This window comes from Drosophila suzukii, chromosome 2R (genome assembly GCF_043229965.1).
Source record: "Drosophila suzukii chromosome 2R, CBGP_Dsuzu_IsoJpt1.0, whole genome shotgun sequence".
Taxonomy (NCBI): domain Eukaryota; kingdom Metazoa; phylum Arthropoda; class Insecta; order Diptera; family Drosophilidae; genus Drosophila; species Drosophila suzukii.
In genome coordinates this window covers 10,065,443-10,084,361 of record NC_092081.1, presented here as the reverse complement: position 1 = coordinate 10,084,361, position 18,919 = coordinate 10,065,443, and the positions used below count along the sequence as shown (strand labels likewise).

At 38.3% G+C, this 18,919-nt stretch overlaps 1 protein-coding gene across 1 annotated transcript in view; it reads right to left on the bottom strand.

The window, feature by feature from the left end:
* Positions 1–18,919, bottom strand: part of mspo (M-spondin) — a 47,433-nt gene that overhangs the window by 14,021 nt on the left and 14,493 nt on the right. The gene's annotated exons all lie outside the window — the stretch shown is intronic.

The following is an 18,919-nucleotide window of genomic DNA, read 5'->3' as shown; positions in this document are numbered from 1 at the left end:
GCTTTCAAAACCAAACAGAAAGAAATGCTGAAAATTTGCAAATATTTGCAATTTAGCAGCTCGTTGTCACTTCTCGGTTCCGCCAAAAAACCCCCCTTTGAAGATTCACCGAGAGCTTTTTAACTGTTTGAAATGGTGTCAACTTAAGTGGCAGATTACGTATACGCAACGGCGGGCGTCGAATTAAAGCGACATTTTTCTTCACCCAAAGAGCTGAACGTTAAATGGTTGCCATGGGAAATGGGAAATGGGTATGGGGAATTGGGAAAATACTTAAACGTATGTAAAGGAGTGGGAATAACGAAGCGGATTTTCCGTTTACATGGGGTGAGTGGAATGCGACTAAGGGGAGGTATACCAATATTTGGTTGAAAATAATAAAAACAAGTACTTTGCAGAGGGGAGGAAATTAACTATTTAACTGGGTAGTAATTACAGCTTTAAATGAAATACATATTCTTAAATTCATATATTTTTACTTTAACTTACAATGTCTTACTAAAATTGTATATATTCTGCTACGTTTTTCAAGAAATACTTCATATCTCAAGAAAAACTGTGCGTAGAGAGTGTGCCATGCTGACTTCTGTAAATTAAAAGTATTTTGTTTATTTCAAACAAAATAACCCCCTAACGAGGTAAAAGATTAGTGACAATCGCACCTTTAACATTCCAAAGTTCTGATATCAACTTTTGTGACGAAAATGTATTATATGTATGATTCACTTTCCAAATGTTTCTCATTCGGCACGATGCAATACAATATGCCTGCATTTTTATGAATCAAATCATCAAATCATCGAATCATCAAATAATCGAGTCATAGAATCACCGAATCATTAAATCAGTCAGGCAAATGGGCACCACAGATTTAGTGGATCGTATATACATCTTCGTCAAAAAATTAATATCAGAACTTTTTATTCTCTTGTTCTCTGATTATGACAAAAAATGCTACTAACATTGTCTAAAATGTTTATAATTGGTACATTTGTTCATACATTAATTAATCTCATTTTGAAGCACTACATTTTCCTGATAAGCCATGTTTCCGGAGTCCCATTTATTGGATTAGCTCCTGGATAAAGTTTTAACTTCCGCGCTGTATTTACTGCTTTTCCTTTCGCCCAGACCGCAAGTAATTTAAAACTGCTGCGCTCCAATTCGCGCTGGGCCTCAAAGTCGTTGGGGTCTTTGCGGACTGTCACGTGAAGACCCGCCCACCCATAGGACACCACCATCGGAGGCACCATCATCAACCCACTCGACTAGGTTCTCCTCGGCTGCAGCAGCCTTTGATGTTGGGGCTGCGGTTTTCCGTTTGCACACTCCTCTTTGGAGGCCTCAGGATCTCGGCCTCATCGAGTAACCTCAACACCAACAGCTCTCCGTCGGCTCTTATTTGTCTTCAATTAACATTGCAACATGCCACTTGTGCCACTTTTTCCCCTTTGTCGTCTTTCATCTGCCATTGCATTCTGAGATATTTTCCTTTGCGCTTTTCATTTCGTTCCTTTTCCGCTTTTGTGCTGCCGCTTTGCCGTGCTGCCGGCTTATTTATTAGTTTTCCTCGCTCTCTGCGGACGAATTTTTAATTTACAAGTTTTTTCTGCGAGTGTAAGACTGCGGACTTCTTTCTTTGACAACAACCAGCCGTGACGATGATGGCGACAGCAGCTAATGAAAGACTAAACTACAAAGCACATTTCTTGCCTTTTCAACTTTGCCGCTGGCATTCATCACTGCGTTTTCATTATTTTCCTTTACTTTTCTTTTTTTCATTTTCATTTTCATTCTCTCTCTCTGTCTGGAAACTATGTCAAATGAAATATTATTTATTCGCTGGCATACTTTGCCCCACCTGCCTGGCACTCTGGGTAATTGACAAGTTCTGTAGCGGACTGTCGGGTCGCTGCTGTCCAATGGATTGGGACAAAGTTGCCCAAAATGGTGCGAGGGCGTCTGCAGGAGAATTTCTGAAAAGTTTCTCGGGATTTCAACAGATTTTCCTGCATGGCGGGTTGCGGGGGAATCGAGCTAATAAATTGACTCTGGCAAACTGTGTCAAATGTGCCGAACGAGTTTCCATGTTTCGCTATGTCATGTACATTTTGCATACATAGGAGCCATATCAATAAGGGAATTAAATACAGTGGAAACTCTGTAACTAAAAGTTACTTAAGTTAATTTAACTATTGCTCAATTGGGATTTAAAAAAATTTTTGATATTATTTAGCAGTATTTAGTTCGAGTTTAATTTTATAGATTTTTCAAAACTATTTATTTTTCGCTTTAAATTGCACACCTTGCATACAGATATGTATGTATACAGTGGAAACTCTGTAACTAAAAGTTACTTAAGTTAAATGAACTATTGCTAATCAATTTTTGTTTCAGTATTTAGTACAAGTTTTATTTTATAGATTTTACAAATTTATTTATTCATTTTTCGCTTTAAATTGCACATTTTGCATACAGGTATGTAAGTATACAATGGAAACTCTGTTGCTAAAAGTTACTTAAATTTAAAAAGGATTTAGTTTAGTTATTTTCTTTCTTATGGATTTAAATAAAACCCTTTACCTGTTTTCCCTGTTTCGCTTCAATATGTACATTTTGTAGAGTTAAAATGTAATGGAAACTATGTAACTAAAAGTTACTTAAGTTTATTTAGCTTTAACCAAAACAGACTTAAATAAAAATATTTTAAATCATTTAGAACATACATTCTTTCAGTTTTAAGTATTTTACTGTTTTTTATTTTTTATTTACAAAACATTTTAGATTTAACAAGAAGTTACTCAAGGATTAAACTTTCTCATTTAAATATAAATTTGTTGATCATTTTCAGATACATTTTTGTTCATTACTTAATGCTTTGTCAATTTTATAGTTATACCAAAACATTTTATCTCTAAAATTTGCCACTGTTAGCTGACAGCAGTCGAGAAAATCATTAAAATGTCCAATTTCTGTTTCGTGCACAAATAAAGGTCAACAGACCACAGCTGTTCACCTTCAGCTGCTTTCGCTTTCCCAGGGCAATCCACAAAATTTAAGCACATATATAAACCGAACGCAACGGTCAATCAATTACAGAATGGCCACAGAATAAGCATAATAAATTTGCAATTAAATGCTTAAATTGTGCAAATGGTTTCCCGATATGGTGACGCGCGGTCAGTTGTCTGCGGTCTACGGATGGGGGCTACCATTCCCATTCCCATTCCTCCTTAAACGACCGCATATCGCACATCTCGGGGCGTCCAGATAAATGGGCGCTGTAAAAACAGGCATTTCTGGGCTACTGCGATGAATGGCGGGGGCGTAATTAATGCTTAATTATGCACATTAAAAGCCAAAAACAGCCACCAAGCTGACGGAAATTACTGCCAAGCAGGACTCACGGCAGCAAGGCACGTAATATAAATGCATGCCACGTATGCCCCATAAATTTCAGTTAGCATTCGAATGAAAAGACATTGCGCATACGCCCTGTTTGCCCTGCCGCCTAAGGAGAATGTTTTTGCCTGGCTCTATATATTCACTGTCTGGTCATATCATAACTGAAAATCGGCAACCTTGTGAAAAACATAACATACCATAACATTGATACGTAATATCTAAAAAGTGCAATCTGGCAGCTGGCCAAAAAACAACTCATGGCACTCATGAGTCATCGGTAAACTTTCCCTTTGCCAGCGTATGGCTTTTTAATTGGCAGAAAAATATGCTCCGGGGGCAGAGGTATTAATAAATGCATAAATCCCACCAATATGACACACATTTCATTCAATTTATGACGCACAGCTGACACACTTTTCCCACACTATCTCGATATCACCCACACCCATTGACTTTTGTCAGGTTTTTCCTCTGCGAAAAATGAATTACGAGTCGCCGGCATTTTTTTTTATTTGGGCGCTTGTTTTCGTTTGGCTGAATGCTCAATTTCCTGCGATTTCCGACACGAAAAAAATTTAATTATAGGCAATAAATTTGAATTTAATAGTCGAGGCATTAAGTCGCCGGCGGCACAGGCATTGTCTCTGGCCTCTGGGGAAAAAAAACAGAGGAAAAGAACTCAAAAATCCAAATAAGAGAAGGCGAGTACACATAAATAAGCCAAGAGAAGAAGGATTAACGCAGCAGCTGAGCGGGAAAATGGCAGGGGGAAATGGGCGGGAAAAGCCAGGGAAATGGGTGTGTGTCAGCACGTGTGCTGTTTGATGGAAAGCTATATGTGTGGCTACGGTTATATCCGATGCTTAAATGTTAAGCCCGGAGCAGAAATTCATCAATGCTTAATTTTCCTGTGGGAAAATGTATATCATTCGTACATCTGTCAGTTGTGATGCAATTAAATCCATACGAGATACATAATAACTCTAATATTTGCATTCAGAGTGATGAATAACTTTAATTAGAAAGCCTGGCAATGGATCGAGAGTTTGATTGATATCCACTCTAACCACTCGTTTGCTTTAAAATTAGCTCTAATCCTATTTCAATCTATTGAGCAGGCCACTAATTAAAAATTCATTTTCCCCACTCCCGGCGAATACCTGTTATTTGCCTTTCTACTCACGCAGCGCACTTAATTATGTATGTCAAATTTAATTGGCTTGTCAGTCCAGGCAAATAGCAAAACCCGAAACGTCGACAGACACGCTATATAAATATATTACAGCAAAAACAAAAAAGAGAGCAACACACACAGGAAAATATAATGGAAGCACACACACCTGGCGTATACGTAATGTCTGTATTTAATTTCCAAGCGAATATCATTTTACGCTAAATAAATATTTGCATTTTACCTAATTTCAGCTGGCTCATCTGGCGTATAACATCTGAATTTTAAAGCAGCTGAGAGAGGTGGGTGGAGAAGCAAATCTCTGACATTGTCACATGTCAGGAGCTGCAGCTCCTGCCTTAAGACACATCCTTGGGTTGAGTGCACACCGCCCACAGTGACATTACGCATACGCCGCATATGCTGGATGCAGAATGCAGAATCCAGAATGCTGAATGCTGAATTTCTCATGCGCTCAATAAACCCAAGGAACTGGAATGAGAATGAGCGACTGCAGCTGCTACTGCGACTGCCTGTTAATAGTAATTTCTGTCATATTTGCCAGTGGAACTTGCAGTCACGACTCCCGATAAAATGTCAACTTGATGTTGCCTGCGATGTGGTAACCTAGATTTCGTTAAGGCACTAGCATCAACACTGAGTACGTGGGAGATTTCCCGGCTCCACCGACCGCATATCTCCCGAAAAACCCCCCACAGCGCCCACTTTTGTTCCTTGGCCAACCGCAAACACGCAGAGAATAGAAAATCTTGCAGGTCCTGGCTTAGGGATTTTATTTCGAGGCAAAGACATCGCTTTAAATGTTATAGTAAAAATAAAGCTATTTAATAAATATTAAACTTGTATGTAAACATTTTATCCATCAAATAATAAATAACAAACACATATAACAAATGAGAATGTTTTGATAATATTTATTTAGTGCCATAAAACATTTTATGTTGTTTAATTCATTCTGAACAAATACATAGAATGATAAGCTTAAAGAAGCTAAACAAATGATTATACTGATATCAGACCAATATAAATATTTTTTAAGTGGAGATCTCCTATACCATCTATCATATATTTACTACCATCCTCCTCCCTGGTCTCTCAAACACCCCCAGCATTTTTCTCAGTGTGCGGTTTCATTGTCAGCCTTCTGGGTTGCTCTTTTAAGTTTAATGGCTGCAGGGTTGAAGGATTTTTAGTTGCAGTTTGTGGCTGCCTCTCAGCCTTATCTGTGTTAATTAATGCGTGCAGCTACATGTCGGGATTAGGCCAAGATGTGCCTGGGCCAGAAGCCATCAGCTGGCCAATTATGTTGGCAAACAAGAAGGCCGGCATTAGACTTGTCACTTGGCCCCATTTTCCTTCCAGGCTCCTCTCCTTTCGCCTATTGACACCCTCACAATGAGCCGGCGAATGTTTGCGTGAGGCTCAAAGGGGATTACAAACGAAATTGACCAAAAACATAACAAGCTAACAAGATGCCTGTTAGCTGTTAGCTGTTTGCCTGCGTAAAGAGCCCCATATCACAATGCCTGGGCGGAGCAACAACAGTTTATAAAATCATGTGACAAATGAGGGTTGCTTAGCTTACTTAGTTGTCCTGTCAGCTGTCCTGCGACTGGGTCTCCTATTTATCTGTCTGCTCCATCTGTCATTTGTCTGGGAACACATGGTCCTTATGACGTATGTATGCCTCACTGTGGCAAATTGCAGTGCCAATTATTTGCCATTTTCCAGCTTAATGTGGATGACAAGGCTCCCACTTAGCAGTTAGAGTCTTAAGTTAAGTGAGTGTTTTCTAAATGTCATTTACTTGCTTATAGTTTTTGTTCTCTTAGGAAATCTGATTAGAATCAATAAATTAAATGATTTTTGATTGGAATTTTGTCTTTTATTAATTTTAAGATTTTTATTTTTATAACAATAAGTGCTAATTAAATAAGGAATAACAATAAATACTCTTTCTTTTATAAATTGAATTCTTTAATACTGTAAAAATACTTGAAGTTCAAATTTCTCTTAATTTTTGAGTACTGAAAGCCTGTTTTAAATTCCAAGTATGAAAACCAAGGCTTATATCTTTCAATTCCAGCTATTTGCATTAGTGTTTACTAATGAATGACATGGAAATTGTGCATCGAAATCTATGGCCTTGTATCAACTGAAGATCTCAAGTTCCACCTGCAAAATGTGCATGGTAAGTATTGATTTTGCTGATATCCTTAATGTCTATTTGGACTGCTTGTTAGATGGCATATATATGGGTACACCTTAGAATTCCCTGGATTCAACACCTAAGGGTATTACCCTGCCAATCTTAACCCCCTCTTAACAATTTTCCAAATGTTTTTTTCCTGTTGCCTGTTTCCTGTTCCTTCGTCTGACTGAAATGGAATGTGTGTTGGGTTTTTGGCTTACTTTCTGGCTACATTCATTATAATGGCTTATTGTAGCATGAAAAGTGTGTCAGTCATGTTGGGCAGCAATAGCGAAAAGGATGGGAATGGGAATGGGAATAGGAACAGGAAAATCGGAGGGCGGAGGACGAGGAGCCCAATGATTGTGGACTGAATGCATTGTCCTTTGTTTGCACTGCACTAAGCAAACACAAAAGCCAGACATTACCCACGCTAGCACACATACACTGGCAGAAGCTCATCCTTCACACACACACCAACACACACAGGGGCATGCAAGGACATTCTCTGAACGACACACAAATTGATGAGCATCGCGTGTGCCGAGCCTTTTGTTATTCTTTCGCTTCCTTTTCTTTCATACTTGCCACAGTTTTTGATTGATTTCTTGCCGCAAGTCAGCGACATTTCACAAGTCACTCAGGCCCAACCACCGCCCACTCATCCGCCCCCCTTTTCCACCCACTGGGTGGATTGTGTTCACTGGCACAATTCCCGCTCGTAAAGCGGCTAAGGACAATAAGCCAAAGTCATAAAAACCAACACAAACTCAAATGGAAAGCACATGCACAGACACTTGAGGACGCACATTTAACTGGAAATTTGTGTTGTCGTCAACACATTTGTTGCATTAAAATAATTGAACAAAATTGTAAAACAAATACCAAGGCAGATTCTGTTGCCAATTTGATGTAGGTACGGTAATTTCCTATGAAATTCATGCCAAAGAAATCGAATGCCCTTAAGGCTTTAAAGGAATTTCTCAATAAATATGAAAATGAAATTGAGCGAGGTATTTGATTTGAAATTTTAATTTTAACACATTTGTTACAATTGTTTTTATTAGTCATTTAGTAGCTTGAAATTTGAAATTTTATTATTGTTGATATATGTATAAGTATAAATAAAGAAACAGTGCTGTTAAATTTACATAAATGTAGATTACCAATATTTCAAGGATATCAAATGCCCATCAGTCATTAAAGAAATTTCCTAATAAATATGAAAATCAAATAGAAAAGCATCGGATTTAATTTGATATATTTATTGTTAATATTACTAATTTAGCAGCTTGTAAGTCAACTTTGATTGTAATAAATTTGTTGATATATAAATGTATTTACTTAATGGAACCCTATTTAAGCATATAATGTGGGTTTGATTTTATTACAACCTTGTGAAACTAATTTATTAAACTCAATGGCAGACTTGCGTTGATTGAAGTGAATTTGCTATTGGCAAAAAGGAGAAAAAGTGAAATTGAAAGCAACAGACATCCAGTCCACAAAGCCACTCTTGTGGCGGTGTGTGAATCAAATAGTTGATTAATAAGCCCTAGAGAGCTCATATCACTGCATATTGCAACCGCACAAATGCTGTTTTTTTTAATCCAATACAGCAATACAGCAGAAGGGCTCCACTCGAGACTTGATCCCATTTGATCCGACTCCGAATGCAATTTACCTTTTTACCTGTTTACCTTTTTACCTTCTCACTTTCCCATTTCTCGCATTGCGACAAAGTGAAAATTAATTAGCAGCTGAACCCTTGGACAAATCCAAAACAAGCAAAACAACTATGGACAATAACAACAACAGCCAGTGAAAGCCAATCAATAAGTCAAGCGGTGAGCTTTGCCCATTAAATATGCAATTAGGAAAGTGGGAAAAGCAGGGGGCTATCATGGCGGATACGTGCTGCTGGTTCCAACTTTAATTAGCAACTTTATTTAATTAATAAATTTATTTAGGGGCACATTACAGGCACACACACACACACAAAACATATAAAACAATTGGAGTATTGTTCCAGCTTAAAATGCAATTGCAATTAAAGAGCAAAGTTCAACAAAATACTCGTGCATTATGCACAACCACAAACGAGCAAATAACGCTCCCCATGCGAGTGTGTGCGTTAGCTTGTTTGCCGTGTATCTGTGTGTGTGTGTGGGTGTGCATGTGTGTGTTTGTACGTTTGTATGTTGCATGTTGTATGTTCTGTGTTCGCTGTGCTCTGCGCATTGCCGCGCATAAATAAACAACGCAAATTTGCAAATATAATGCACATGAAATTTACAAAATGGCTGCAGAGGCAGGGGTCTCACATGTGTGTGTGTGTGAGTAGGTGGGTGGGTTGAAAACTTTTGAGCGCGCCAACAAGTTTACACAACAAAATGGCGGCACCCATACAGGCGCACGCACCCACACAGGAGTGCAGTGCAAACAGCAACTAAAAACGTGAAAAATATATATATAGAAAGTAACAAAGTTCTTTTTCGGTAAACGCAATGTTTATTGAGCTCACAAAGTTTCCAAAAGCCCCCCTTTCCCATTTTATCATCTTCCGGTGAAACGGTTAGAAAACGAGATTGTGTGTTTTCCTAAAAGGATTTTTGTGCGACTTATTAGCATGTTGTTCAGTCCAGGTTTCGTGAAATTACTGAGTCAATGATAATAGTAAATCAAGGTTATTATTAGTTTAAATCGAAAATAACTTTACTAACTTGTGTTTAATGACACCTTTCCTAGTCTTAACATTAGCTTTAAAGAAAGATTTTAAGCTTGTAAGCTGTAATAAACTAAATTTAAAGTGGTGTACCAAACTAAGGTTATTATAAGCTTAAATCCAAAAGAACTTTACTGACTTGTGTTTAATGATACCTTTCCTAGTCTTTCCATTAGCTTTAAATAAAGATTCTAAGCTTGTAAGCTGTAATAAACTTAATTCAAATTGGTATACAGATGATTTAAATGCTTTAGATACAAAATCCTTTTACTATTTAAAATACTTTCGAATAAGATTAGTTTAGGTTCGTTTACTCGTCCTCAAATTGAGCTGAAAATAGGTTAACTACTTCAAGATTATCAGGAGAATGATCAAATAAGACTAAGTAAATTAAATATATTTAAATATATATATTTGTAGCTTTATAATATTTCGTTAAATCGGGTGGTGGGTTAGATTCCCGTTTGTATGGGTCAGGTTTTTGTAGCTCATATTTGTAAACCCTTCAGATATCTTGAACCAACATGTATTTCCGGAATGTGAACGCTAGATGGCGCCCTCAAGCACCAAGGCAGTAACGCGGAAAGAATACGGCTTGTTTTGTTTGTTTATTAGTGGAATTTTTAATCAAAGTTACAAAAGTTGACGGTAGACATTCAACCTGAAGTTGGAGAGCATCTTGTTCTATTTTCCCGCTGTATGTTTTTTTTTTGTGCTTTCCACTCGTAATCAGGCGCCCGCTTGGCTTGTCTTTTGCTTTCTGCCTTTTCTCTGCACAGCCCCCTGCTTTCACCTTTCTCCGTCCGCAATGTTTATGTAATTCCTTTGGCAGTTTTGTTGGCTAAACTCTTGAAACTTTGCTGCCATGTAAACTGTCAGCGTCTGAACACACACAGCCAAGGCATAAAACACACACATGAGCACACACAGGAGCGCTTATCGCACTAAAGTCTAAACTTTTGTTTACACGTTGCGCCCTCGAGACACGCACAAAAAAAATGGAAAATAAAATAAAATAATAGGAAAAGCATAACACAGAAGCCAAGTTTACCAACGAAAATTTCCCTCAAGCTTTGAGTTTGCTTTTCATATTTTTCTTAAATACTTAACCAGAATATCACCTTTCCGGCATAAATAAAAAATAAGACAATAAATCACTGCATGCTCGAGTTTACCTCTGAAAATATCGCCTTTCACAATTTTCTTTAATACCTTTTACACATATTTCATATTCCTCGAAGCCCTGATTGTCTTTTAATTAAAGCTTCGATAAAATTGCGATGAAATTGCTCTCGATTTGCATATTTATCAATGCATCGATGCAAGTGAAATATTACGCATACGCCCGGTATGCCAGCGAAATGAAAACGGGGGGGCTTCGCAAACGAGAAAACGGACTTGTAGCCCAGCAAATACACATATACGATTCGTGACTTACTTGCGCAATATTTTTCAAGCAATATTTACATTTTTAGCATATTTATGCACTGCCAGACAACAACAGCAGCTGCAATTTCTGACTTTGTTGTTATTTACTAGACCGAACAGCCATTGGCAATGCAAACAGAATGCTAGACATGCCAAAGGACGAAACAGGTCGACACAAGCAGTTACCTTTTCCTTCCAACCTCCAACCTCTAACCCAGTTTTTCTATTTTTTTTTTTGCTAAAAACATTTACAACTGTGTTAAGCTGGCAAATGGAAATACTTGCCATACTTTATAAACTATTTTGTAAGGCAAATGCTTGACCAGCGATCCTCACAGAGCAAAGTTGAGGTTGAGGCCGCACAAAAGTTGCGCCAATAGGGCCCCACTATAAAAGCAACAAAACCAGAAATAAATATAAATACAAAACAACAGTGGCAGTGGCAACAAAAACAGCAAGCCGCAAGCTGCATAGACCACAAAAAACAAAAAGAAAATAGGGAAACCAGCAGCAGAATTCAATTTCCAATAACGAAAAAATGAAAGAGAAATAACATCAACAATATGGTAGGCAAAAACCACAAGCGGGTAAGAGAAATGGAAATGAGGCGAGATGTTTTTACAGCCCAATCAGTCGTTAGTTCAATACTCTACATTAATGGTATACTAAAAGAGGTAACCAATAAACCCCCAACATATGTGTTTCCAATAGAATTACTAGCCTTTCCAATCAAATTTTAAGAAAATAATCTTTAAGGCATGTAGCTGAAAATAAATATTTAGAATCATTGTAAAAATGTTTCTTGAAAATTTTAATAAGTTTATAAATTAGACCCCAACACAAAAATCTAAAAAACTGTAAATTATACATATGCATATCTTACTGTTCTGTTAACACTTTAAAATATATATAATATATATATATAAAATAAAATATCTATAAACCCTCGATCTATTTGTTGCCAAAGAATTACCAGCTTTTCCAAACAAAGTTCTTGAACCAATTTCATTTTTTCCATTTTTCCACAACTTTTCTATCTCATTTTAAACTGTCTTTTATAAAAAATATTGAGAAATTTGTATATTCTCCGCCATTAACAAGAAATGAGAAGATAAAAAACTATGAACGTGTTTACCAGACCGTTTGGCAATCTGCCTTTTAGAACCCCACCATCTTATTGCTTTTCATGAAGTACTATTCAGTCAATCTAAGGCTAAAATTCCACAGAGCTCCCCCGTTTTCCATAAATATTACTTAACCAATCTGGAGCTCATTCACTTCTGGCTTCTGGGCAGGAACACAATTGAGCAAGCAGAGTCGGCCATGAAACCTCACTTCATCAGGCCGAATGTGAGAGGCAGGAAGCTTATCTAAGCCTTCAGCCACAACTTGGCCCAAACACAAAGAGCTGGAATGGCCAGGGCCTGGCCCACAACATATGCCGCACACCTCCAAGTAGGTCACAATACCATACTATATGTATGGTACCATCCTGCCAGGAACTCACCTCACCGCCATTGTTGTATGCGATTTTGGGTTTTATTTTGTGTGAACACAGCTTGTTGAAATATTTTTGCAACAAGCAGGAACAGAATCCAAGCCAAAAGGCAAACAACAACGTCAGAACATTCACAATTTACTAGTACAAGGAAAGAAGTTTTGAAAAAACGCCGAATACAAACCAAAAGCAAATATGTTGCGAAAATTAATTTTAATTAATATTATGTTTTCCCCAAAAAAACTTAAATAACTTTCTATCGATTTGCCAACCACTGCCTTCTGCTTCTTCCAGGAATTTATTATAAGGATTGTTAATTTTGCTGTGGCTGCCAAGGAGGGGGGAGAAGGACGAAAAGGACTTCTTAAGTAACCGCAAACTGTGGACTTAGGCAGCCTTTAAAGTGAAAGTGGAAAGCGCAAAAGGAGGAGGCCATTAACCCAAAAAAAAGGGAACAGGCCAAGGCTGGGATATCGATGTCGTTTCCGGCTAATGTGTCCTGAAAAAAGGGGAGATGGGCGTGGGTGGGTGGGAATTGAAGCCTCACTTAGGCATCGTTTAGCGATAAAGGCGACATTCGGGACAAAAGAGGGGGGGGCCCATAACTTTAAAATGTAACGGGCCAACTGTAAATTTTGCAAAACTCAGTCACAAAAACACCAGATAGTCCGCATTCCGTTTGGCTGCCGAAACATATTCTTTGTTTTTGCTGTGCTGCAGCCGAGAGTGAAAAATCGTTAACCTAATTTTCCTACTACCCAGCTTCTGGGTCCTTTTGTCCTCTTACCCCCTCCCCCCCCCCTTTTCCACCCAGAAAAGTTGTTGTTTTCCCTCAAAGCTCTCTTGCCGCCTCCATAAATTTTCTTTATCTTTATGACTTGTTTTGCTTGCCGACCTGCGTTTTCCAAACTCTCTGTTTTGCCGATTCAAGCTTATGTGTGTATATATATATAGAGCCGCGAGTGTTAAATAAAGCGTGTTAGGCCTTACAAAAATTGGGATAGAAACAAAAGACACACTGAAAATTAGCTGGGGGAAATGTTTTTCGGCTTTTTGTCTTCCCCAAGATATTGTCAGATTTTTCCTCGTTTTTGTCTAATTTTTATGGCTTTCCATTTGGGATTAAAAAAAAAAGTAGATATACAACTTTCAAACAAAGGACTGCCTGGGTGTCAATTTGCTTTTAGTGCGGCTTTAGATGGAAAGTTAAAGAAAGTTTGCTAGGAGGGGTAGGTAGGTTCTTTTTAGCAATGCCACTCGAACTTTTATTTAACAAATCACATACCAATGCTTATCTTTTCTTATTGTTGTTATATCATAGGCAATGGTCATATGAAACTAACTTATTTTTGAACTAACTATCTAATTTTATTTAAAATAGTTATGACAATCTATAACACATTTGGAAACAGCAATTTTTGATATTATACACGAGTTCGGAGAGCATTATAATAAATCGAGTAAGTTAGTACAAATTGAATCACATGTTATATGGTCATAGCATCCAAAAAGAATTTTCAAACTGCAAAATGCTCTCCCAAAATATTAAAAAATCATAAGGTGGCTATGTTTCTGAGGTTGCCATGGCTTTTGAAATAAATGCATAAATAAAGTTGGTAGCAATTTAATCAAGTGTCACCCGAAAAAGTGCTTTTCAACTGCAAAGTGCACTCCCAAAATATTCAAAACTCACGCATCCACATCTGTCAAAATGACAACGGCTGGGGAAATTCGCACAGAAGTGGCGACAGCCCTTGGCCAGCTGCAAATGATGGGAACTGCGGCATTTAGTGGCCGCCATTGAACATGTAAAACTCATTTGGCCGAATTGGGTTAATTGCATGAGCAGCTACTAGCAGTACTTAATAAGCCCGATCGATGCACAAGTGACATGAATGTGTGTGCCCATGGAAATGGACTCGATGCCACCGCACTGCGAATGCAATTATGCAGTGCGGCCTGCTGGGCTTTTTTTTTTTTATTCTTTCAATCGAATTATAATGACTTTGCCAAGCAATCTGTAAGCGAATCGCTCAAAAGCTGATTAACATTATACACTTATATCAGATCGATTGGTTAACCGGTGGCCAGTCGAAAAATCAATTATGCAACGTGGGGAATTTTTAATGCAGACGCCATAAGCTGGCCATCATGGCGTATGCGTTATGCATTTTATTGAATTGTTGCGGCTGCAGTCGAAAATTTTAATTAGCGCTTTGACCCCCGCTAATTGACAGCCCAAGGGTCTGGCGAAAGTCTCCGTAATCTTGGCCCGAAAAGTAATCAAATTTATGCCCGGCAATTGGCAGAATGCCAATAAAAAGCGGAAACGTAGGGCGGCCCCATAAACAAAGCCATAACAAAAGGCAAGAAAGTGCCAAAGCAATATGCAAATGAATAAAACGCGTCGTCTGTCAAATGGCCAACAGCTGGCAGCCAGCTTTTCTTCCCAATAAACAGGCCAGGCCAACAACAATGGTAACGGTCATGAATTTTCTTTGAAGAAATTTTCAATTAAATACGCAAAAAGGAGTCAAAGCCGAGGAGGAAAATTAGGAATTAATTAAGACAACAGCCAGGCAAAGGCCCAGTAGCCAGGGTATAATTTCAAGCGGAAACCCACCAAACAAACACAACTAAGCAACGCCTTGGGTGAGGACCAGAAAAGCCGGGAAAACTAGGAAGATGGGAGCTGGAAAACTGGGAAAACCCAGAGATGGCGGCTGAAAATTTATTTGTGCGTTGATTGCGCGCAAATGATGATCATTTAATTAAGCACGCAACGAAGAGCACAACTAGCCGGGGTTTCCTTTTGGGGGAGCGGTATGGAAAAGTGTAAAAGCTAGGGGAAAACCGGAGGGAAACCCCGCCGAGTCTGCCGGATGTGGCTGGCCAGTTCAATCTGTTTGTGTTTTGCATTTTCCTGGCATTTTATGGCCTACTCCTCGACTTACGGACCCTCCTGCGTTATTATTAAATTCTTTTTGCGGCCTGGTCGTCTTCCACTTTGATTGGTTTACTTAACAGCCGGCTGTTGAGATTTCATCCGACTCTTCTATATTTTTCCTTTTTTTCATGGGCCTTTGATTTGAAATTTAAATTGTGCGGTTTCATCACAGGTCTGAGACCGTAATCCCGCTGTTGGAGTAGGCAGTTGGAGGTTTTGGGGACATCTTAATATTTATTTTTAATTAAAAATGAATTGTGCGCAAATTATTTGAGTTTGGTCCAATTACAGAAGATGGACCATTGTTGTTTACAGAAAAGATTTGAATTTACTTGGACGGAGAATTAATGAATTGTCCTAATTTGTTTCGGAAAGTTTATGGTGTTTGAGTAAGACTTTATTAAAAATTTAATAAATCAGCAAAAACATAGCCGTTTATTGAACAAAAACCAAGTGGTGATGTGATATATTTTCAACTAAAAATCGCGTTGCCTTAGTGCTGTACATATTTTTGCGATAAAATGAAATTCCAGCGCATTTCAATTTTTTTCTGACATATTTCGTTTATTAAAACATGTACGATACTTTCAGAATCTAAATGGGATTTTTACCACTTCTCCCACCCTAATTGTTCCCCCGTTTTCAACCCAATCGACCCTTTAGTTCTACTAACTGAGTGGTAACTAGTTTTTTCTGCTTCCATTTTGCCAGTGCTATCAACTAAAGCGCGCTCCTGGGATTTTGCCAATACCGCATTTTGCAGCCATATATAACGAGGGGCTCATTCTGGTTCTTGGACCCCAAGCCATGGTCCACCAGTCCACCCACCCACCACCTTCTGATCCATTTCCCATTTCCCAGACAGCGCTGCGGCAATTTGTGCACAAACACAGCTATAGCTATGGCACACACATAAGCAGTTATAGGAGAGACATTAATACCAAATGAAAATTGAAATTATGTCTATACACTCGACAAAGTTTTACGGCAGAACAGAGACGGATAGAGAAAAGTTAAGCGGGGGATTGCTATGATGTTTATGCGTAGCGGAATTTGGGGAATCGTTTTGCAAATAGCTCTCAAAAGGTGTGAAGCAGCCATTCATTTCCTTATTTACTTTGTTTACACGGGTGTGATTTTGCGAACTCTATATACCTCTATTATGAAAAGTATTAAATGCTTGGGCACACAGTTTATTTTTCAAGTTCCCAATTACGTTTCTCTTGGTTCTTTCCTTAGTCTTTTCTTTTTACTAGTGTGGCTTTAATTGTATATATTGGTAGCTGTCCTTAAAACAGTGAGTTGCACTCCTGTTTATAATGATTTTTGGAATTTATCATCTTTTTTTTTTACCAGTGTGACCATATTTACATTTAATTAGTATGTTATCTTTTTTGCATTTGTTGTCCTTAAAAAAGGTTCCAATCTTGTTTATAATGCTGTTTGGAAGAGTTAAAAATATTAAAATTTGTTCTTATACATATATAACTTCTAGTTATTGTCTAGTTCTAGTTATTCAACGCATAAACCTAGTATATGCTGGGATTTTGTGCGTTCTGTGTCTGTCTGGATCGACGCGCACAAACAGTTATTTCTGTGTCTAGAGGGCGTGTTCTCACACACGCACACCTCCAACATCCCACACCCACCACCCCCGAAAATCCAAACATACACAAACAACCCCCCTACCACCCACACATAATCAATGATAATCCGCTGGCGTATTATAACCGCATTAACAGTTAGGCACGTTCGATACAATTCGTTACGTCCCAATAGATTTTCATGCTGATTTCAGATAGCAGCCAAATAATAATTGTATACAATTTGTGCTGCATTCGATTCGGGGGTAGAAAATCAATTGCAACCAGTTTGGTTTTTATTTGTGCGGATTTACTGAACAACCACTCCCACGCAGACAAGCCGTAAACCATAAAATCTTCATTATTTTTGGCCACAGATCTGCGTGTGGTTGTTAAAACTTGCACAAAGTGAACGCTGGCTATGGATGCCAAACGGGATTTCAAGTTATTGACGGAAATTGTGGAACTGTGACCACAAAATCAATCAAAAAGTGAATGAAAGATCATTATGAAAAAGCGCAGACAGCCGCAAGATAAATGGCATTTTAAAAGTCCGACAGACCGCACTGCTGTGATCGAGTGTCCAATCAAAAGTAAGCAAACAGTGATTAATTTAAAATTGAGCTTGAAAAATGTACACAATCAATTTTGGGCACAAAAGCTGAACCGTGATTGAATGTGGATTGAAAATTACAAGAGAGTTTAAGGGAAATACATGATAAACACTTTGCCCTTCGACTAACTCTAAAATCTATAGTAATAATTTTTTAAGGTTTCAAAAAGTCATTACATTTCATATTTCAAATACCCCTCTTCTATATTTCCGTTCAATTTCCTAATCTTGTACTCCCTAATCAACTTAACAAATGAGTTATTAAAATACCAATCAATGTTATTTCACTTGAACCAACCAAAACTAAAAGGTTACACCCAAACCTAGCCCCCAGCAAGGTCTGTCCAAAAAATTGAAAACTATTTCCCGCTGAAATTTGATTATTCCGCTGGTTCCGGGGCAACTGCATTAGTGCATAAATCCATGTCAAGTCGACGTCAAATTCAATTAGCTGACATAATTCTATTTGGGGACGCTGACAGATGGCAAACGGCAAAATGTAACCCGAAAAAGGGCTTTTCCCTCTGGCTGCGAAAGTTGTCAACATGGAAAATGCAGGGGGTGGTGGAGGGCTATATAGAAAGCCATAGATAGCTGCAGCGTAAAGTCATAAATTTTGAAAATGGCAGCGGCACGTGGAAATTAAGTGATGAATACTTTAGGGCGCATAAACTGGCTGCCACAAAGTGCGAGGGCCAGAAGGAGAAAGACATATAGCTATATACATTTAGAGGCAAAGGGGAGCTAAGTCGATTTAGGTCGCTATGCCTGGCCATATAAAATGTAAAATTGCTGGAGCGCAACGCATCCGCACATTACCCTGAAAAACGCCCCAACTCTGGACAAAAATATTGAAAAATATGGCAAGCGCTAAAAAATTTTGCAAAATATTTTGCAGGCACACCGCCCCCAAATACATACATACATCACAGTGATGCTTCGATGCGTGGCCAACGTGGCGTAAGCCTTTTGGGCACTATTAACCAACCGCCAGGGCTACGGGTCCTCCGTCCACGGCTCACTTACCTCCTCGTCCCCCTTCGCAAAAAGATGTGCTAATCCAATTATTATCAATTCAGTGACGGGACCAGGGTTGCCAACGAGCTCCAGGCAGCGGATGCAACCCTAATAGCGTTATAAATAAAACGGAATCGGAACCCCAGCCGGTCACCCAAAGGATTTTGCTGGATATTCTTACCTGGAATGAGAACAAACAAAAATGAATTAGTGGATATTTTACACAGAGAAAATTACTGGAGAACTTAAGATATATTTTAAATACGAAATTAGTTTTTCTTTCTAAAGCACAGGTACATTTTTAAAAAGTATTACTTCTA